The sequence below is a fragment of the Hemitrygon akajei genome, chromosome 11 (genome assembly GCF_048418815.1).
Source record: "Hemitrygon akajei chromosome 11, sHemAka1.3, whole genome shotgun sequence".
In the NCBI taxonomy this organism is placed as follows: Eukaryota; Metazoa; Chordata; class Chondrichthyes; order Myliobatiformes; family Dasyatidae; genus Hemitrygon; species Hemitrygon akajei.
This window is the reverse complement of record NC_133134.1, coordinates 101,138,977-101,162,510: the sequence shown is the minus strand read 5'-3', so window position 1 is coordinate 101,162,510 and position 23,534 is coordinate 101,138,977. Positions and strand designations below refer to the sequence as shown.

The window sequence follows — 23,534 nt, the reverse complement described above, 5'->3', positions numbered from 1 at the left end:
AAGGCACTTGAACTGGTAAATAGATCAGAAATGCTTAGAGGGATATGGGCCAAATGGGTCTTGTTTGGATGGGAATGTGGCCAGCATGGACCAGGTGGGCTGAACAGCCTGTTTCTCTGTGGTATGACTCTAGTTAGAGAGAAAGTAAAAGGACCTGGGGTACCACGGTGCATAGGATATAAGTTTGCATTTTCATTCCATTGTAAATCACTTTGAACTACGTTGTCCGTATGAAAAGTGCACTATAAATAAAGATTATCATTTATTTTTCCTCAGCTCGAGATGGTAAAGCCTAAGGTAGGGGAATAGCCAAGCATGCTCATTTGTCATTTGCCAGGAACTTTTGGACTAGTCTAGTGGTGTTTAGTATTGTGGTTTGCTGACGATTTACATAAATATGACCATGTAGCCTGAATTCTATAATGTTATTGTGTAGTGCTTTTGGGATGATGCCAGTTGCAGATGGATGGCCACTGGGAGATCCTGCTTTTTCTGGCGAAAAAGCCAGTGGTTGCCTATTTTAATCCTACTTCCCATTCCCATGCTGACATGTCAGTCCATGGCTTCCTCTATAGTCAAAATGAGGCCACACTCAGATTGAGGAGCAACACCTCATATTCTGTCTGGGTAGCCTCTAACCAAATGGCATGAACAGCGATTTCTCAAACTTCCAGTAACGCCACCCCGCTTCACCATTCCCCATTCTCATTTCTCTCTCTTATCTTATTTTCTTACCTGTCCATCACCTCCCTCTGGTGCTCCTCCCCACTTTTCTTTCTTCCATGGCCTTCTGTCCACTCCTATCAGATACCGTCTTCTCCAGCCCTGTATCTCTTTTGCCAATCAATTTCCCAGCTCTTTACTTCACCCCTCCCCTACCCTCCCCTGCCCTCCCAGTTTCACCTACCACCTAGTCTTCCTCCCCTCCCCCCACTTTCTTACTCTGACTCCTCATCTTTTTTCTCCAGTCCTGGTGAAGGGACTCGGCCCAAAACATCAACTGTACTCTTTTCCATGATGCTACCTGGCCTGCTAAATTCCTCCAGCGTTCTGTGTGTGTTGTTTGGATTTCCAGCGTCTGCAGATTTTCTCTTGTTTGACATTAATATAGGTATAGCAAAAGTGTTTATTGTCTTTGTTCTATTTGTACTGTTGAGCTCTGTTTGACAGATTTTCTTAAGCCTTGAAGTAAATTCTGTCATTTTTTTTCCTTTATTACACTATGATTTATTTTCTTTCCTTTTTGATGTTCCAGATGCTTACATCCTTCATATTCATCCATCGGTTGTATGGTATCTTGCTGCTCCTTTTTGTATTTTATTAGCTCTTTTGCACCTTATTATTATTATTATTATTATCATTATTGTTATTATTATTGCTACAAGACCACAAGGCTTGGGAGCAGAATTAGGCCACTCAGCCTATCAAGTTTGCTCCACTATTCCAACATGGCTGATTTACTATCCCTCTCAAACCAATTCTTGTGCCGACACCTGTATCCAGAGATACCAGCCATGTGACAGATGCACTGCCACCTGGCTGGTCGGAGGACACACCACACGCCAATCAACATTTGGTCCCTCCCAACTAATCAATGCACACCTAAATTATTGGTCACCTTAATTGGATTATCTCACCCAGCCCCATGCTATAAAAGGTGAGACATGTGCCTGGCTCACTCTCTCTTACAGACCACCTCATTGAAGTTAAGTGCATTGATTTATGTTTGGGAAGGTCTATCATTTGTCCTGGTAAGGGAGCCACAGCTATCCAAGGTCAAGGGGGATAGCTGTCATAGTGCTTTTCCCTTGTTCTTTGTATGTGTAACTGTACCCTGTCCCCACACCTCTTTCTGTGTATTGTACAGCCGACCCGACCTTCCCCACACGTGTTAACCCTAAATGTTTTTTGTTAGAATATTGTAGTTGCTTGTGTTGACCCGACTTCCCCTTGTAAATAAATTCCTTATTATTAAAACTGTGTGTGTCCAGGCCTCTACTGTTGAAACTCAGAACCAGTTATTTTCCATCACAACAACACCCCATTGCCATTGATGGCCTGATTAATCAAGAACCTATCAACCTCCACCTTAAATATATCTAATGACTTGGCCTCCACAGCTGTCTACGGCAATGAATTTCACAGATTCAATACCCTCCAGCTAAAGAAATTCCTCCTCTTCTCTGTTCTAAATGGACATCCCTCTCTCCTGAGGCTGTGCCCTCTGGTCCTAGACACACCCACAACAGGAAACAGCCTCTCCAAATACACTCTATCCAGGCCTTTCCATATTCATCAGATGTCAATGAAATCCCCTCCTCATTCTTCTAAACTCCAGCGAGTACGGGCTCAGAGCAATCAAAAGCTCTTCGAATGTTAACCCTTTCATTCCTGGTAAAATTTTTGTGAACCTCCTCTGGACCCATCTTTTCTTAGACATGAAGACAAAATGGCTCACAATAATCCAAGCACAGTCTGACCAATGCCTTATTAAGCCTCAATGTTACATCCTTGCTCTTATATTCATGTGCCTTCTGTAACACCAAATCCACCCAAGCACCTCTGAATTTTCTGCCTGCTTAGCAAAAACTACGCCTTTATTCGTTCTAACAAAGTGCATGACGATACACTTCCAACACTACATTCCACCTGCCACTTCTTTGCCCATTCTCCCAAAATGTCTAAATCCATCTGCAGACTCCCTGCTTCTTCTCCATTACCTGTCCTTCCACCTTCATCACTTCACATTGTCCACAAACATGGGCATAAAGCTATCAATTCCGTCATCCAAGTCATTGCCATAATTGAAAAGAAGCAGTCTCAACACCAACCCCTGTGGAACATCACTAGTCACCAGCAAAAGGCCTGCATTATTCCCATTCTTTGCCTTCTGCCAGTCAGCCAAACTTATACCCATGCTATTATCATTCCTGTAATACCATGGGCTCTTAGTTTGTTAAGCAGCCTCATAGATTCATAGAGTCATAGAAAAGTGCAGCACTGAAACAGACCCTTTGGCCCATCAAGTCTGTGCTGAACTATTTAAACTGCCTACTCTCCCATCGACCCTCACCCGGACCATAGCCCTTCATACCCCCTACCACCATGTGCCTATCCAAATCTCTCTTAAGTGTTGAAATTGCACTCAGCATTTGTGCTGGCAGCTCATTCCATATTCTCATGACTCTGACTGAAGACATTTCCCCTCATGTTCCCCTTAAACTTTTCACCTTTCACCCTCATTCCATGACCTCTGGTTGTAGTGCCACCCAACCTTGGTGGTAAAAGCTGGTTTGCATTTACCCTACCTATACCCCTCATAATTTTGTATGCCTCTATCAAATTTCCTCTCAACCTTCTACTTGCCAAGGAATAAATTCCTAACCTATTCAATCTTTCCTTATAACTCAGGTCCTCCAGACCCAGCCACATCCTTGTACATTTTTTCTGGACTCTTTCAACCTTATTTGCACTTCCCCTGAAGGTAGGTGACCTACACACAATGCTCCAAATTAAGCCTCAATAATGTCTTATACAACTTCAACATAACATCCCAACTCCTGTATGCAATACATTGATTAATGAAGGCCAATGTGCGAAAACCTTTCTTTATGACCCTGTCTTCCTGTGACGCCACTTTCAATGAATTACAGTATGGTGCTGTATTCCCAGATCCCTTTGATCTATCACAGTCCTCAATGCTCTAACTTTTACTGTGTAAGACCTGCCCTGGTCAGTCCTACCGAAGTGCAACACCACACACTTCTCTGCATTAAATTCCACTTGCTATTTTCCAGCCCATTTTTCCCGCTGGTCCAGATCCTGCTGCAAGCCATGATGGCCTTCCTCGCTGCCCACTATACCCCTGATCTTGGTGTCACCAGCAAATTTGTTGATCCAATTAACCACATTATCATCTAGATCATTGATATAAATGACAAACAATAACAGACCCAGCACCAATTCCCGTGGCACTCCACTAGCCACAGGCGTCCGGTCAGAGAGGCAATCATCTCTCTGGCTTCTCCCACAAAGCCTAATCCAATTTACTCTCTCATCTTGAATGCTGAGCAACTCAACCTTCTTGATAACCTCCCATACGAGACCTTCTCAAATGCCTTGCTAAAGTTCATATAGTCAACATCTGCTGCTTTGCCTTCATCTACTTTCCTGGAAACTTCATCAAAAACCTCTGTAAGATTTGTTAGACATGACCTACATGCACGAAGCCATGCTGACTATCCTTAATCAGACCATGTCTATCCAAATACTTATCAATCCAGTCCTTTAGAATACCCTCCATTAACTTACCCACTACTGATGTCAAACTCACTGGCCTTTAATTTCATGGGTTCTTTTTGGAGTCTTTCTTAAACAGTAGATTAACACTGACTATCTTCCAATCCTCTGGTACCTCTCTTGTCACTAAGGAAGATTTAAATATCTCCTCTAGGGCCCTGGAAATTTCTGCATTTGCCTCCCACAGGGTGAGAGGGATTGACCTTGTCAGGCCCTGGGGATTAATCCATCCTGATTTGCCTCAGGACAGCAAACACCTCCTCCTCTGTAATCTCTATGGGGTCCATGAAATTGATGCCACCTTATCTCTCTTCTATAGATTCTGTGTCCATCTCCTGAGTAAGAACAGAAGCAAAAACATCATTTAAGACCTCCCCATCTCTTTTGGCTCCAAACATGGATTACCATTTTGATCTTCCAGAGGACCAATTTTGTCCCTTGCAATCCTCTTGCTCTTAACATATTTGTAGAATCCCTTAGGATTCTCCTTCACCTTCCCTGCTAGAGCAACCTATTTCTTTCAGCACTTCTGATTTATTTCTTAAGTGGTCTCTTGGATTTCTTATTCTCCATAAGCACCTCATTTGTTCCCGTTATGCACCTCTATTTTCTTAACCAGTGACGCAATATCCCTTGAAAATCCAGATTCCCTACACATGATGTCTTTACCTTTAAGTCTGACATTCACATACAAGCTTTGTACTCTCAAAATTTCACTTTTGAAGACCATCCACTTACCAAGTATACCCTTGCCAGAAAACAGTCTGTCCCAGTCCACACATGCCTTTCTGATACCATCAAAGTTGGCCTTCTCCAATTTAGAATCCCATCTCATGGACTGGACCTGTTCTCTTTCATAGCGTTCTCCTACACAAATTTCTGTCACCTGCCTTATCTCATTCTCTAATAGTATCAAGTGCAGATCAAGTATCACACACTCACTTTTTGGGACTTCTATTTACAGATTCAAGAAATTTTACTGAACACATTTGACAAACTCTATCCCATCCAGTCCTTTTACAATATGGGAGTCAGTCATTTTGTGGAAAGTTAAAATCACCAATTATAACAAACTTATGTTTCTTGCAACTGTCTGAGTTCTCTCTACAAATCTGTTGCTCTAACTCCTTCAGACTGTTGGGTGGTTGGTAATATAGTCCCATTAAAGAGGTCATACCTTTCTTATTTCTAAGTTCCACCCATAACACCTCACTAGATGAGTTCTCCAGTCTGTCTTGACTGAGCGTTACCATGACTTTTTCCCTGACTGGCAATGCTACCCTCTCCTCCTTTAATCCCTGCCATTCTGTCTCATCTAAAACAGTAGAACCCTGGAATACTGAGCTGGCAGTCCGCCCCTTCCTGTAACCAAGTCTCTCTAATAGCTACAGTATCATAATTCCAGATGTTCCCTGAGCCCATCTGTTTTCCTACGATATTCTTGCATTGAAATATATACAGCTCAGGACACCCTGTAGGCAATGTATAATTTGGGAATCTGTCTCATCCATAGAACCTCCTTTCTGTTCCCCTAACATCTCAGTTCGCCTCTTTCCCCCCCCCCCACCCCTCTTCCCTTCAAGTGATAGTTAGATTCCATGCCAGAGACTTAATCGCTGTGACTTTCCTCTACTAGGTCGTCCCCCCCCCCCCCCCCCCACATACACACAACAGTATTCTCAGTTGTTGAGGGCAATGGTCACAGGGGTACTCTGTACTGGCTGTTTAACCCTTTTCCCTTCATGACTGTCACCCAGTTTCTTGTGCCTTCATCTTGTGTGTACCTACCTCTCTATATGTCTATCTATCACCCCCTCAACTTCTCAATGATCCGGAGTTCATCCAGTTCCAGCTCCAACTCCTTGATGCAGATTGCTAGAAGCTGCAACGAGATGCACTTCTCACGAGTGTAGACATCAGGGACACTAGAGGTTTCCCTGCCTTCTCACATACTGCGAGAAAAATTCCATTATCCTGCCTGGCATCTCTACTGGTCTAACTGAACAAGTATAAAGAAGGAAGAAAAATAAACCGTGAGAGTAACACTGCCTACAGTTTCTTTGCCTTCTGACTGAAGGTTCTTCTCACTGAAGCCTTGAAGAGCTAAAGACTGAAAATCTCCACTCTAACTCTGTCCACTCCGAAATATGTAACACCTTGTCAAAAGACTTTTTTAAAATCCAAGTAAACAACATCCACTGACTCTTGTTTGTCTGTCCTGTCTGTTATTTTCTCAAAGAATTACAAAATATTTGTCAAGCAAGATTTCCCCTCAAGGAAACTATGCTGTCTTTGGCATATTTTATCATGTACTTCCAAGTACTCCAAAACATCGTCCTTAATAACAAAGGAATTCATCATTTTGCCAACCAGTGAAGCCAAACTAACTGGCCTGTAATTTCCTATCTTTTGCCTCCTACACCGCCCCCCCACCTTCTTTAAGAAGGGAGTGATACTTGCATTTTATAGTCTTTTGGAACCATTCCAGAATTTAATACTTCTTGAAAAATCAATGATAATGCCTCTGTAGTCTTCTGCTACTTCCTTCAGAACCTTCCGGTGCAGCTGACTTATGGACCTTCAGACCTCCCATCTTCTCAAGCACCTTCTCCTTACCAATTGCAACTTTACTTACTTCTGCTCCCTGACACTCAAATTTCTGGTATACTGCTAAAGTCTTCCACAGTGAAAAATGATGCAAAACATAGAAACAGAGAAACATAGAAAGCATACAGCACCAAACAAGCCCTTCAGCCCACAAAGCTGTGCTGAACATGTCCCTACCTTAGAACTACCTAGGCTTTACCCATAGTCTTTAACCTTTCTAAGCTCCATGTAGCCATCCTGGACCCTATCGTTTCCACCTCCACCACTGCCGCCGGCAGCCCATTCCACATACTCACTACTCTCTGTGTATAATATTTTTAAAAACTTGCAACTGATATCTCCTCTGTACCTACTTCCAAGCACCTTAAAACTATGCCCTCTCATGCTAGCCATTTCAGCCCTGGGAAAAAGCCTCTGACTATCTACATGATCAATGCTTCTCATTATCTTGTACACCTCTATCAAGTCACCTCTCATCCTCCGTCACTCCAAGGAGAAAAGGCTGAGTTCACTCAACCTATTCTCATAAGGCATGCTGCCCAATCCAGGCAACATCCTTGTAAATCTCCTCTGCACCCTTTCTATGGTTCCCATGTCCTTTTTATAGTGAAGCAACCAGAATTGAGCACAGTTCTCCAAGTGGGGTCTGACCAGGGTCCTATATAGCTGCAACATTACCCCTCGGCTCTTAAAGTCAATCCCACGATTAATGAAGGCCAATGCACCGTATGCCTTCTTAACCACAGAGTCAACCTGCATAGCAGCTTTGGACTCGGACCCCAAGATCTCTCTAATCCTCCACACTGCCAAGAGTCTTACCCATTAATACTATATTCTGCCATCATATTTGACTTGCCAAAATGAACCACCTCACACTTATCTAGGTTGAGCTCCATCTGCCACTTCTCAGCCCAGTTTTGCATCCTATCAATGTCCCATTGTAACCTCTGTCAGCCCTCCACACTGTCCACAACAACCCAACCTTTGTGTTTGTCTAAAGAACTTATAATGTTTGGCTCTTCGTCCCAACACACCTTGCTGAATGTTTTGTCCATCTATTCCTCTTGGCTTTTTTTCCCATTAGCACCCTAAGCCTTGCCTATTTGTTCAGCACTGTTTCTCTGTCCATGCAAAAGGCAGGACCGCCCAATGGCCTCTCATTTTAATTCCACTTCATTCTGACATGTCAGTCCATGACCTCGCCTACTTCCATGATGAGGCAACTCTCAGACCGGAGCAGCAACACCTCATATTGAGGAAGGCCTCAAAGCCCTCCACTACTTTCTGGACAATAGACCTCACCAGTTCCCTAACACCACCACAATACTCAGGTTGGCGGAACTGGTACTCACACTTAATAACTTCTCTTTCGGCTCTTCCCACTTTCTCCAGATCAAGGGACACTCGCAAGGGCCCTAGCTATGCCTGCCTCTTCGTGGGTTATGTGGAACAGTCTATGTTCCAAATCTATACTGGTACTGCTCCCCAACTTTTCCTTCGATACATTGATGACTACATTGGTGCTGCTTCCTGCACCCATGCTGAGCTCGTCAATTTCATTGACTTTGCCTCTAACTTGCACCCAGCCCTCAAATTCACTTGGTCCATCTCGGACACTTCTCTCCTCTTTCTCGATCTCTCTGTCTCCATCTCTGGAGATAGACTGTCCACTGACATCTTCTATAAACCCACTGACTCCCATAACTACCTTGATTATACCTCTTCCCACCCTGCCAAATGCAAAAATTCTATTCCCTATTCCCAGTTCCTCCGTCTCCGCCACATCTGCTCCAAGGATGAGGCTTTCCGTTCCAGGACATTCCAAATGTCCTCTTTCTTTAAGAATCGTGGTTTCCCTTCTGTTGTCATCAAAGATGCCTTCACCCGCATCTCCTCCATTTCCCGCACTTCAGCCCTCACCCCATCCTCCCATCACCACAACAGGGACCGTATCCCCCTTGTCCTCACCTACCACCCACCAGCCTCCGGATCCAGCATATTATTCTCCGCAACTTCCGCCACCTTCAACAGGACCCCACCACTAAGCACATCTTTCCCTCTCTACCCCTCTCTGCTTTTCGCAGGGATTGTTCCCTCCGCGACTGCCTGGTCCACACGTCCCTCCCCACAGAACTCCTACCTGGCACTTATCCCTGCAAGCGTAAGTGCTACACCTGTCCCTACACCTCATCTCTTACCACCATTCAGAGCCCCCAAACAGTCCTTCCAGGTGAGGCAACACTTCACTTGTGAGCCTGTTGGGGTCATCTATTGCATCCGGTGCTCCCGGTGCAGCCTCCTCTACATCGGCGAGACCCGACACAGATTGGGGGACCGCTTCGTCGAGCACCTACGCTCCGTCCGTCACAACAGACAGGATCTGGTTGCCACTCACTTCAACTCTCCCTCTCATTCCCATTCGGATATGTCCATACATGGCCTCCTCTACCTCCATGATGAGGCCAAACTTCGGTTGGAGGAACAACATCTCATATAATGTCTGGGTAGTCTCCAGCCCCCTGGTATGAACATCGAATTCTCCAATTTCCGGTAATTCCCTCCCTCTCCCTTCCCCATCCCACCTTCACTCTGTCTCCTCTTTCAGCTGCCTATCACCTCTCATGACTCTGCCTTCTTCTACTACCCATAGTGTTTTCCGCTTAGATTCCTTCTTCACCTCTCCTGCCTATCCCCTCCCTGCTTCCCCTCCCCCACCCCTTGATCTTTCCTCTGATTGGTTTTCCACCCTCTCCCCACCTTCTTTATAGGGCCCCTGCCCCCTCCTTTAGTCCTGATGAAGGGTTTCAACATGAAACATTGACTGCTTCTTTCAGCGGATGCTGCCCGACCTGCTGAGTTCATCCAGCTTTTTTGTATGACCTCATATTCCATCTGGGTTGTTTCCAATCTTATGGCATGAACATCGATTTCTCTAACTTCTCCCTCCTCCCCCTTTTGTCTTTTTCCATTCCTAATTCTGGTTCCCCTCTCATGCCTTCTCTTCTCCTCACCTCCCTCAGGTGCCTCTCCTCCTTCCCTTTCTCCCATGCTCCACTCTCAGGTCCCTTCTTCACCAGCCCTTTACTGTTTGCACCTATCTCTTCCCAGTTTCTTACCTCATCACCCCTCCCCAACCCACTCACCTCCCACCTTCTCATTCTGGCTTCTGCCCCCTCACTCTCTTGATGAAGGATCCTGGCCTGAATGGCATCTGTTTATTCCCCTCCATAAGAATACAAGATACAGGAGCAGAATTAGGCCATTCAGCCCATCGAGTCTGCTCCACCATTCCATCATGGCTGAACCTGGATCCCACTCAACCACATACACCTGCCTTCTTGCCATATCCTTCGATGCCCTGACCGATCAGGAAATTATCAACTTGAATATACCCACTGACTTGGCCTCGACTGCAGTCTGTGACAGAGCATTCCACAGATTCACTACGCTCTGGCTAAAAATATTCCTCCTTACCTCTGTTCTAAAAGGTCGCTCCTCAATTTTGAGGCTTTGCCCTCTAGTCCTGGATACCCCCACCATAGGAAACATCCTCTTCACATCTTCCCTATCTAATGCCTTCAACAATAGGTCAGTGTCAGTGAGATCCCCATGCATTCTTCTAAATTCCAGTGAGTACAGACTCAAAGCTCCTCATATGTTAATCTCTTCATTCCCAGCATTGACGCTGCCTGACTTGCTGAATTCCTTCAGCATTGTGTGTGTGTGTTGCTCTGGATTTCCTGCATCTGCAGAATCTCGTGATAATGATTTTCCTGTTCAATTGTCTGGTTCTAAAACACAGTAACTATATCTGCACCATCTCCTCTGGTAGCAAATTCCAGTTATCACCCATCCTCTGTGTATAAAATTACCCCTCCTATCCACTTTTTCTCCCTCTCACCTTAAGCCCACCCCTCTTGTTATCTTGACCATGGGGAAAAGATTCTAACTATCAATCTATCTACATTTATCTGATAATTATGTACACATGTATCAGGTCACCCCTCAACATACTTCACCCCAGGGATGAGCCCAGCCTGTCCAACGTCTCCCCATAACTAAAGCCTTCAAATCCACATAACATTCTGGTGTGTACCCTCCGCACTCTCACCAGCACAAACACATCCCCACCTGCAGTTTGATGACCAGAAATGTATGCAGAACTCCAAATGTAGTCTAACTAGTTTAGAGTTGCAACATAACATCCCAAACATCATGTTCTACACCCCGAGCTATGAAGGCAAACATACCAAATGCCTTCCTCACCGCCCTGTCTGGCAGTGTTACCAGTGGAACTCTGGGCTTGAATTTCTAGATTCCTCTGTTCAGTAGCATTCCGTGGTGTATGACAAGTTACTGTTGATGTCCTGCCTGTATTTGAAAGGCATAGCCACACTGGTTTCAGTTTCTTTGTCCGCTCTACACTCTGCTGGGGCAGTGCACACCTCCCTCATGGTCCACACTGGTTCCCACATTCATACCCAGCATGACCAGAGACTCTTTCGCCCCCAACTCCGCAGTAACCCACCGCACTCACTCTACCTTTCACCATCCCACCACACTTCCACTTCCAAATTCTCATCACACTGTGCAGACATCTGACCCCTGTCTCTGAATAGAGATACAGAGGGGAATAGAGGGGAGCTTACAGAGGGAAAGGTGAGGGGTATTGAGGGGAGGATACAGATAGAGGGGGTGAGAGGTATAGAGGGAGGTTACAGTGGGACAGATAGAGGGAAGGATACAGAGGGAGGGGTAAGGGGCATGGAGGGGAGGTTACAGTGGGAGGGGTGAGGGGTATGGAGGGGGTTACTGAGATAGGGTGAAGGGTATGGCTGTGGGGGGTACTGAGGGATGGGTTAGGAATATAGAGGGAAGGTTACTGAAGGACAAGTGAGGGGTATAGAAGGAAGATTACAGAGTTACACAGGGGTATAGTGGGGAGGCTGCTGAGGGAGAGGTGAAGGTATAGTGGGGATGATACTGAGGGAGGTGAAGGTATAGAGGGTAGGGTACAGAGAAAGGAGGTGAGGGTTTGGAGGGGAGGTTACAGAGGGAAAAGTGAGGGGTATTGAAGGGAGGTTACAGTGGGAGAGGGAGAGATATGGAGGGGAGGTTACAGAAGGAGGGGTGAGGGGTATTGAGGGGAGGTGAGGGGTACTGAGGGGAGGTTACAATGGGAAGGAGAGAGGTGTGGAAGGGTGAGGGGTATTGAGATGTTACAGTGGGAGAGGAGAGGGGTACTGGGGAGGTTATGAGGGAAGAGTGTAGGGTATGGAGGGGAGGCTACAGACGGAGGGGTGAGGGTTATAGAGGGGAGGCTACAGACAGAGGGGTGAGTGTTAAAGAGGGGAGGCTACAGAGGGAAGGGTGAGGGGCATGGAGGGGAGGTTACTGAGGGGAGAGTGATGGGTTATTGAGGGGCGGTTACAAAGGGAAAGTTGAGAGATACAGTGGGGCGATCTGGAGGGAAGGGTGAGGGGTTTAGGAAGGTTACATAGGGAGGGGTGAAGGGGAGGTTACAACGAGATGATGTTTTTCTGATCCCTAAATATCTTGCCAAGTCTCTTCACATCGTTCGAATTCCCCTCGCCTCCTGCAACCTCCGCCGCTCCCTGCGCTGTGCGCGATCTTCCCCTGTAATTTAGACCTCGGAGTTGATTTCCGCCCTGCTGTCTCACGTTTCTGGTGCGGTGTAGACCGGAGTTACCACACTGGAATGCGGTTTCTGCTGTGAGCAGCTATGAGCTCCGACAGTCGGCTCTACGTGTTTTCACGCGGCGAAAGACAGTGCCGTCAACACTCTAAATATTCAGTCTCAGGTCGCCGCCACAACCTCCCCCTCCCCACCACCACCAGTATCTTTAGTGGGACGCTCCCTCCCTTAAACAAAAACTCTGCGGTTACCAAAGACCAGAGGTCCCTCAATACTCCCGGGTACAGCGTGAATTTACCGCATCTCTTCTAGGGGATGCCGGCGGGGTTGGGGGTGGATGAAGACGGGGTTATCTTCAGATGGAAAGGGAGGAGTGAGTTTGGATTTAGGAGAGGAGGGATAATGTTAAGTGAGTGAGAGGAGGCGGGGGAAAGTGGGGAGAGGCAGATATACAACTCAGGTTGTGTAGTTGCCATTACAACAGGGTCTCCGAGTTCACCGGCACATTGGTTAAAATTAATTATTAACAAATTTGGGTTGAACGGTGTGTTTGCCACTGGTTGGGGAGGGCGGGGTGAGGATGAGGGGCTGGCCACAGCGTAACACGGGGATAGAAGAGTGAAGCCACTCTCCCCGCCAGCAGATTCCCGCAGAGGCTCCCAAAAGCTGAGGGAGGAAATTCCAGACCTTGGGAACGTGGAGCAGCGGAAATCGGATGACTGAGATCGGAGTTAAAGGGCAGAAAGGGATTACTCTCTGTACCCGATAAAGTCGCCATTGAGACCATGTTTGTGGGCTGCTACTGCAGCCCATCCGCTTTGGAAAGCCTGGGCGGTAGCACGCTCCCCCTCCCTACCCATCTGATGAACCCAAAGGAATGATATGGTTCGGTACCAGAAGCGTCGGAGGAGTTGCCACTCGGCATTGAACTCAATGGAGGACTGCTTTAGGGACCCTCGGGGCTTACTTCCGAAGCCCTGTGGGTATAGCCGCAAGGCAGAGGAGGTTTGGGATCAGAGTTTTCCTCTCCTAGGTGAGCTGCCAATCACGGCTGACGTGCCCCATCTACCCGAAGCGACCGGTTTTAAGGTGCCAGTAACCCACCTTTGCCCCTTGTCCTGTCAGTAGACGCTTCCGTCGGGTTTAGCAGCTAAACCACATGTGAAGGCCAGGAGCTGGACTTGGTTGTCAAAGGCTATTTGAGACGCACGTCATTGGGAACATTTAATAGGTAGTGGGACTTGTTCCCATTACCACCTCCCGACTATGTAACGCATTTGAGCTATTGTCACCTTCCTTTCACCTTGACCATTCTCCTCTGACCTCTCATTAACAAGGCGTTTTCACCCACAGAGCTGCAGCCCACTGGATTTCTTTTTTGTTTATCGCATCATTCTCTGTAACTATAGAGAGATTTGAGCCCGCGGAAATCCCGGAGATCGGCAGTTTCTGAGATACTCAAACCATCCCGTCTAGCACCGACAATCATTCTTTAGTCAAGGTCACTTAGATCACATCTGCTGTTTGGTTGGAACAACAACTGAACCTCTTGAACATGTCTGCATGCTTTTATGTATTAAGGTCTTGCCACGCGATTAGCTGGTTGATTTTTTTTTATAAACGAGCGGGTGTGCAGGTGTATGTAATAAAGTGGCCACGGAGTGCAGTTGTAATAGTTGGAGGGATTATAGAGACAGGGACGGGTGTAGGGGCCCTCACAGGGAAGGGGGGGTGTAGGGGCCCTCACAGGGAAGGGGAGGGGTGTAGGGGCCCTCACAGCGAAGGAGAGCGGTGTAGCGGCCGTAGGAGGTTACAGAGACGGGGAGGGGCGTTACGAAGGAGACGTCAGCACGAGAGCTCCCACGCTCCTGCTCTCTGGGCACCCAGTGCAGAGCGAGGGCAAATGCACAGGAGAGTAGTGCAGTTACTGGGAAAGGCACGAGCAGTGATCTCGGTGAGACCAGGTGGGCTGTCAGCGGGCTGCCGCGGGGGTGGGGGGGGAGGATAATGTGACTCACTGAGTGTGATGTCAGGGGGCCCAGCTCATCCTATGGATACCTCCTCCATAGGGGTGGGGGCGGGTCCGCAGACATGCAGGGAAACCACAGACAGTTACACAGAAACCTATATCTTCTGCCTACTCATATTCGAAGTCCTACAGCCACAGATCTCTAAAATAAAAATGCTATATATATATACATATATAAAACATAACACACTCAATCTGCAGCTTCTTTGGTTAAGAAACAACGCGTTTTTAAGGCACACACGCCACTTTGTGGAATCCCGTGGCCATTCGGCCGCGGGGTAGCTCCGGGCTTTCCCTGGCGCTCTTGTTCTCGTTAATAACTGGAGTCTCTCAGTAAAAGCCTGGTCAGATCGCCGCAACCTGGCCATGGCCCGCTCCCCGATTCTGAAATAGGTTGCCAGCCCTCGGGGAGACGTCTGCGCTGTATCACCAGAATTTAAATAGACATGCTTCGGCTTCGCCACCCCCGCTGATCTCAGTCGGTCCCTGAAGGGAAGGGGCGGGCGAGAGTGGTGGGGGTAGAGGGCACAGTGATGGGAAGAGCCGAGAGAGGAGGGAGGGGTCAGGCAAGAGGCAGTGACTCCGTCGTCAACGGAGTTGGAACTAGCTGTGAGAGTCTCGCCAAAACTATCCGACAGGTTTTGAAAGCTCTCTTGTTCAGCAAGGATCTCCGAACTCCGCTCCGCCACCTCCGTCTCAGATCGACCCCCAGCAGGTCCCGTACACAAGGTGAAAGTGTCGGGGTGGGGGCGGGGGCTGTGGGTTCGGCGCCTGACTCCTACTACACCGTGCGGAGGGAGCGTCAAGGTGAGGGAGGGAGGGGGTTGTCGGGGACGGAGTGTCGCGGTGAAGGCGAAGGGTTTAACAGTGAGGGAGTGTGTATGTGTGTGTGGTAAGGAGGGGCAGTTAGGGAATGCGCCTCACCCTCGGGAGAGGAGAAAGCTGAGGAAGTAGCGGCCTACAATGAAGGAGGGTCGCGGGGAGGCGGATAGCGACGAGGGAGGAATTGTGTGGTGAGGGAGAGCCGCGGAAAGTGGGGACGGTGCGGATGAGGGTCCTCGCTGGCTCTGTGAATCGGGAGATGGGTGCAGTAGTAACGAGGGATGGCGAAGGAGACGCCACCGAGGAGATGAGCGGGTCCGCCGCAGACAGAGTGGTGGTGTCAGTGGTCCCGAAGGAAGAGCAGGGATCTTTTCGAAACGTCTTAGAAGCAAGCTGTCCGGAAACCGGGGAGGGGGTGCAGGAGAAGCGGAGACGCCGAATTAAGGAGAATCTGGCATAAAATTCTAGAAATAACTAGTGGGTCAGGCATAATCGAGATCATGGGAGTTTAGTTGGGGGGTCTGTGCAGTAGGGGCATTGAAATTGGTATACTATTGTCACAAATACTGAAATAATGAAAAACTTGTTCGTACACATCTGATAATTACACGGTGTATTGATGTTTAAAAAGGTAAACAGTAACAAGGCATAACACATTGGTCCTGGGTAGGTCTGTAGTCCAGTGTAGTTTTTTTTCTGTTTTTTTACCTAGTTCAGTCTAGTTTTTGTACTGGGTCATGCAGCACCATGGTCCTGAAAAACGTAGTCTCGTTTTTACCATGTACTGTACCAGCAGTTATGGTCGAAATGACAATATAAAGTGACTTGGCTTGACTTGAAAAAATGTCACAGATACAGAGAAGTGTAATGCAGGTTCACAAGACTCAGCGGGTCGAACAGCATCTGTGAGGATGGGAGGGAAGAATTGACAAGGTTTTGGGTGGGTGTGATGGAGAGGGGAGAACTAGGATTCAGAAGTAACTGATGGACTGACGAGGTTTAAGGGACATGAAGCAGGTCGGAGTGTGGTGGAGGTAATGCCCCTCATGGGTGTATGCGACCAGGAACACCTTTGCACTACCGCTTCCTCCCCTGCCCTGGGTTGGTCTGAGACATTGGGGGGGTTGGAAACAGAGCCCTGGTGTCTATTGCATCTTGCTGCACTGGACAAGTCCCCAGTACCTGTCAAGTAGTTTACAAAGAATAGTACAAGCACATTACAGGCCTTTTGGCCCACAATGTTGTGCCGACCCTCAAACCCTGCCTCCCATATAACCCCCCCACCTTAAATTCCTCCATATACCTATCTAGTAGTCTCTTAAACTTCACTAGTGTATCTGCCTTCACCACTGACTCAGGCAGTGCATTCCACGCACCAACCACTCTCTGAGTAAAAAACCTTCCTCTAATATCCCCCTTACCTTAAAGCCACGTCTTCTTGTACTGAGCAGTGGTGCCCTGGGGAAGATGTGCTGGCTATCCACTCTATCTATTCCTCTTAATATCTCCCACTGGCAGGCAACACATTGGGCCAGACAAGGAGAGAAGGGGAATAAATGTGAGGTGGGTCTTACTAAACTGGAAAGAGTGTAGAAAAAAATTTACAAGGATGTTGCCAGGACTTAAGAGACATTCTTATGTTGAGCCACGGTTGTACCTTCTTCATGATTGTATCAATGTGCTGGGCCCAGGAAATTGGAGCTACTCGCTCTGACCTCTCAATAAGCATTGATGTGTGTTCTTCCTGAATTCTACATCAACTCCATGAGCTCGCTGGCATCAAATATGAGGTTGTTGTTGTGATACTACTCAATCAGCTGTTCTATTATGCCTCCTTGTTGCCAGCTATGATTCTGCCAACACCACCAATGTCATGAAGTTTTCCATTCTGTAATTTTCCTTTTGTGGTTTATAAGCAGATGAGCTAATTCCAAATTTCTGAGTTAAAATTCATATTCAAATCCATACATCCCTCAAGGTCACTGCACAGGTTGATAGGGTAGTTAAGAAGGCCTATGGGATGCTAGGCTTCATTAACAGGGGGATTGAGTTCAAGAGTAGAGAGGTCATGTTGCATCTCTACAAATCTCTGGTGAGACTGCACTTAGAGTATTGTGTTCAATTCTGGTCACCTCATTGTAGGAAGGATGTGGAAGCTATGGAGAGGGTGCAGAGGAGATTTACCAGGATGTTGCCTGGATTGGAGACAAGTCATATGAAGCAAGGTTAGCAGAGCTGGGACTTTTCTCTTTGGAGCATAGAAGAATGAGAGGGGACTTGATAGAGGTCTACAAGATTATGAGAGGCATAGATAGGGTGGATAGTCAGTACCTGTTTCCCAGGGCACCAACAGCAAACACCAGAGGGCATATGTACAAAATTAAGGGAGGGAAGTTTAGTGGAGACATTAGGGGTAAGTTTCTTTACACAGAGGGTTGTGAGTGCCTGGAATGACTTGCCAGGGATGGCGGTGGAGGCCAAGACATTAGGGGTATTTAAGAGCCTCTTGGCCAGGCACATGGATGAAAGAAAAATGGAAGGTTATGGGGTAGAGTGGGTTTAGTACTTTTTTTAAAGGATTATATGGGTCGGCACAACATGGAGAGCTGAAGGGCCTGTACTGTGCTGTAGTGTTCTAATGGTTCTGTTTTTTTAAAACTCCATTCCTCTGGGTTCTCCTTGTAATCCTTAACTCTTTTACCCTTTGAGAATCTATCAATTTCTACTTTAGCATGCACAATGACTTGGCCTCCACAGCCTTATACAGCTGAAGAAATTCCTCCCTATCTCAGTTTTAAAGGGGTGCCCCTTTACTCTGGGTTTGTGCCTTGGATCCTATACTCTTCTACTAATGGAAACATCCTTTCCTTGTCCACTCCGTCCATCCTTCCAGTGTTCAGTAATTTTCAATGAGACTCCTCCTCTTCCTTCTGAACTCCATTGAGTACAAGCCCAGAGCCATCAAACACTCTTCTATTCTGCCACTGTCTGCCTAATGAATAACATTTTGTCTTATTTTCCTGTTGCTTATATTTTTTAAAATTTCTCTACAATGGCAAATTCTGGAATTGCACATTCTGGAATTTCAATTTAAAACGTTTTTTTTTTCTTTCAAGTTTACTGTTAGTCTTTCTACCATTTTATCTCCAAGCTATCATTTTGTTTCTTGAGGAAGAAGCAAATCTCATGCAGGCAATTAATAACTTTGGGAGAAATAAATGATTAGATGTAGGGTTGTAGTTGAAGAATTAATACTTAAATATTAGGCTTTGCTAGGGTAGTGGAGACATCTTAAATATTCAAGAAACTATTTTAAAAGGAGGATATTTATGGAAGAGAGGTGTGTTTATTAATAAGATTATTATTGTGTAAGGTGTGGGAAACAAGTAAGGAAGTTATGGAACCTATGACAATTAAAGAGGTGGAAGTACTGGCGCTTTTAAGAAATTTAAAAGTGGATATATCTCCGGGTCCTGACAGGATATTCCCCAGGACCTTGAGGGAAGTTTGTGTAGAGATAGCAGGAGCTCTGACGGAGATCTTTCAGATGTCATTAGAAACGGGGATTGTGCCGGAGGATTGGTGTATTGCTCTTGTGGTTCCATTGTTTAAAAAGGGTTCTAGAAGTAAGCCTAGCAATTATAGACCTGTCAGTTTGACATCAGTGGTGGGTAAATTAATGGAAAGTATTCTCAGAGATAGTATTTATAATTATCTGGATAGACAGGATCTGATTAGGAGTAGCCAGCATGGATTTGTGCGTGGAAGGTCATGTTTGACAAACCTTATTGAATTTTTTGAAGAAGTTACGAGGAATGTTGATGAGGGTAAGGCAGTGGATGTAGTCTATATGGACTTCAGCAAGGCCTTTGACAAAGTTCCACATGGAAGGTTAGTTAAGAAGGTTCAGTCGTTAGGTATTAATGCTGGAGTAATAAAATGGATTCAACAGTGGCTAGATGGGAGATGCCAGAGAGTAGTGGTGGATAATTGTTTATCGGGATGCGGGGTGCCTCAGGGATCTGTTTTGGGCCCAATGTTGTTTGTAATATACATAAATGATCTGGATGATGGGGTGGTAAATTGGATTAGTAAGTATGCTGATGATACTAAGGTAGGAGGTGTTGTGGATAATGAGGTGGGTTTTCAAAGCTTGCAGGGAGATTTATGCCAGTTAGAAGAATGGGCTGAATGTTGGCAGATGGAGTTTAATGCTGAGAAGTGTGAGGTTCTACATTTTGGCAGGAATAATCCAAATAGAATATACAGGGTAAATGGTAGGGTATTGAGGAATGCAGTGGAACAGAGAGATCTAGGAATAACAGTGCATAGTTCCCTGAAGGTGGAGTCTCATGTGGTGAAGAAGGCTTTTGGAACGCTGGCCTTTATAAATCAGAGCATTGAGTACAGAAGTTGGGATGTAATGTTAAAATTGTACAAGGCATTGGTAAGGCCAAATTTGGAATATTGTGTACAGTTCTGGTCACCGAATTATAGGAAAGATATCAATAAATTATAGCGAGTGCAGAGACGATTTACTAGGATGTTACTTGGGTTTCAGCACTTAAGTTACAGAGAAAGGTTGAACAAGTTAGGTCTCTATTCATTGGAGCGTAGAAGGTTGAGGGGGGATTTGATCGCGGTATTTAAAATTTTGAGAGGGATAGATAGAGTTGACATGAATAGGCTGTTTCCATTGAGAGTAGGGGAGATTCAAACGAGAGGACATGATTTGAGTGTTGGGGGCAAAAGTTTAAGGGAAACACGAGGGGGTATTTCTTTACTCAGAGTGATAGCTGTGTGGAATGAGCTTCCTGTAGAAGTAGTAGAAGCCAGTTCAGTTGTGTCATTTAAGGTAAAATTGGATAGGTATATGGACAGGAAAGGAGTGGAGGGTTATGGGCTGAGTGCGGGTAGGTGGGACTAGGTGAGATTAAGAGTTCGGCATGGACTAGGAGGGCCGAGATGGCCTGTTTCCGTGCTGTGATTGTTATATGGTTAATCCATGTTCTTCGGGGCCATGAGAATTTTGGACTAGAGCCCAGTGGAAAGGGATCAAAAGGCAAAACAAATACATATCAAATGAGATGGTGTTTAAATTAAATGAAGAAATGTGGAAGAAACCCTATTTTACATCTGAGGTGCATATTTTGGATACTTCATTGGGTTTGATTTTAAAGGGAAATGCAAGCATTACTGCAAGTAAAGTTGTACCCCATTGTTGGACAACATATGTCATCTGAGAGGTAATGTTGCAGCTATGTAGGGCCCTGGTCAGACCCCACTTGTAGTACTGTGCTCAGTTCTGGTCGCCTCACTATAGGAAGGACGTGGAAATCATAGAAAGGGTGCAGAGGAAAGTTACAAGAATGTTGCCTGGATTGGGGAGCAAAGATGTGGAAAACATAGAAAGGGTGCAGAGGAGATTTACAAGAATGTTGCCTGGATTGGGGATCATGCCTTATCAGAATAGGTTGAGTGAACTCGGCTTTTTCTCCTTGGAGCAACTGAGAATGAGAGGTGACTTGATAGAGGTGTAGAAGATGATGAGAGGCATTGATCCTGTGGATAGTCAGAGGCTTTTCTCCAGGGTTGAAATGGTTAGCACGAGAGGGCATAGTTTTAAGGTGGTTGAAAGTAGGTACAGAGTAGAAGTCGGGTAAATTTTTTACGCAGAGAGTGGTGAGTGCATGGAATGGGCTGCTGGTGGCAGTAGTGGAGGCGGAAACAATAGGGTCTTTTAAGAAGACTCGTGGATGGCTACATGGAGCTTAGAATAATAGTGGGCTAGGGAAAAGCCCAGGTAGTTCTAAGGTGGGGACATGTTCGGCACAGCTTTGTGGGCTGAAGGGCCTGTATTGTGCTGTATGTTTTCTATGTTTCTATGAGTTATAGGGAAAGGTTGGATAGGCTATGATTTAATTCCCTAGAGCATAGGAGATTGTAGAGGTGTGTAAAATCATGAGGGGCAGAGTTACAGTGAATGGATATCTTTTCCCTGATAGTTCATTGAAAGTGGCATCACAGGTATATAGGGTTGTAAAGAGAGCTTTTATCACATTGGCCTTCATGAATTAAAGGACTGAGTACAGAAGTTAGGGAGAGACACCATCGGGGAGATGGATGAGTTACACAGATCTGCCACAGGGAGAGAGTGCTGGTGTCAGTAGTTCAAACAAAAGCAGCGATCCGGTCTAAACGTCCCAGACATAAGGTGTTTGGGTGCAGAAGGAGTGGAGATGCCAATTTCAGGGGAATCTCTTGAAGTTGAGTAAGATGTTGGTGTGGTCTAATTCAGAATATTGTGTGTAGTTCTGGTCACATACCTAGAGGAAAGATCTCAATAAGTTTGAAAGAGTGCAGAGAAAATTTACAAGGATGTTATCAGGTCTTGAAAACCTGAGTTCTAGGAAAGGTTGAATAGGTTAGGACTTATTCCCTGGAGCATTGGAGAATGAGGCGAGATTTAATAGAAGAATACAAATCTATGAGGGGTATAGATAAGATAAATATAGCAGACTTTTTCCACGGAGATTGGGTGGGACTAAAACTAGAATTCAAATCTACTTCTCAGCATTTTTTCTTCAGTCCTGCCAAAGGGTTTTGGCCCAAAACATTGGCTGTAATTTTTTCCATACGTGCTGCCTGGTCTGCTGAGTTCCTCCAGCATTTTGTGTGTGTTGCTCAGATTTCCAGCGTCTGCAGATCTTCTCTTGTTTCTTAAACTAGAGTTCATAGGTTAAGGGTGAAATTATTACAGGGAACCTGAGGGAGATCTCTTCACTCAGAGTTGTTAGATTATGGAACAAACTCCCAGCAGAAGTGGTGAATAAGGGATTAACTGCAACATTTATGTTTGAATAAGTACAAGTGGAGAGTGGTGGGCAATGGTCTGTTTGCAGATTGATGGGACAAGACTAGGGGTTTCTAACATTCTTTATGCCATGAACCAATACGATTAAGCAAGGAGTCTGCGGACCCCAGGTCCAAGAAGAATAAGAGTTTGGCATGGTCTAGATGGGCTGAAGGGCCTATTTCTGTGCCGTAGTACTTTATACCTGTGGATCACTGGTGGGGGTTGTGAGTGGAGGTTTGAAAGATTTGGGAATTGAGGGCAGTGGGAAACTGGCTCGGGGAGGGGAGGTGAGACTGGGGCAGAACACAGACTCAAGAGATTCTGCAGGTGCTGGAAATCCACAGCAAAACACACAAAATGTAGGAGGAGGAATTCAACAGGTCAGGTAGCATCTATGGAAATGTATAAACAGTCGATGTTTCAAGTCGAGCCAGGTAACAAGACCATAAGACGTAGGAGCAGAATTAGGTTATTCAGCCCATCAAGTTTGCTCCACCATTCATCATGGTTATTAATTATCCATCTCAATCTTACTCTCCTGCCTTTTGGTAACATTTGATGCCCTTACCAATCAAGAAACTATCACCCCTCCACTTTATTCAATGCCTTGGCCTCCACAGCCACCAGTGGCAATGTATTCCACAAATTCATCACCAACTGACTAAAGCCATTCCTCCTATTCTCTGTCATAGAGACATCCCTCTATTCTGAGGCTATGCCCTTTGATTCTAGACTCACCCATTACAGGAAACATTGTCTCCACGTACCCTCTTTGGCCTTTCAATATTCGACAGGTTTCAACAAAATCCTCCTTCGTTCTTCTGAACTCCAGTGAGTACAGCCACGAAACGCTCCTCATGTGTTAACCCCTTAATTCCTGGAACCATTCTCATGACCCTCCTCTTGACCCTCAAGTGTCAGCACTTCTTTCCTTAGGTAAGTCCTGATGAAGACCCAGCTGAATTCCTCCAGAATTTTGCGTGTGTCAGTGGTGATCGTGGTGGGGCAGCCTTGAAGAGCCAAGTGGCCACCTCTTGCTCATGGGAGCTGTTTTTTTTCCCCTCAGTGGACTGGAATCGGGTATAAGTCAGGGGATAATGTGGATGAGGAACAGGAGCTCTTTACAGTGGTGGGGAAGTGGGTGCTTCAGATGGGGTACGGGTGTGTGTGTGGGGGTGAAGGGGAGAGCAACTATACCCTTGGACAAAGAGGAAATGGGCTGTGGAACAGAGCTAGAGAGCTGGACAGTGGGCCGATGGCATGAG

At 46.1% G+C, this 23,534-nt stretch overlaps 1 protein-coding gene across 3 annotated transcripts in view; it reads left to right on the top strand.

Annotated features, from left to right (window-relative positions):
- tlr18 (toll-like receptor 18) overlaps positions 1 to 23,534 on the top strand; it is a 55,786-nt gene that overhangs the window by 19,268 nt on the left and 12,984 nt on the right. The window contains exon 1 of one of the 3 annotated variants that reach the window (XM_073061425.1): positions 15,207 to 15,320. The exons of the other annotated variants lie outside the window; for them this stretch is intronic. The gene's annotated coding sequence lies outside the window, so the exon portion shown is untranslated. Of the gene's footprint in view, positions 1 to 15,206; positions 15,321 to 23,534 lie in introns of those variants that run through there. 3 annotated transcript variants of the gene reach the window in all.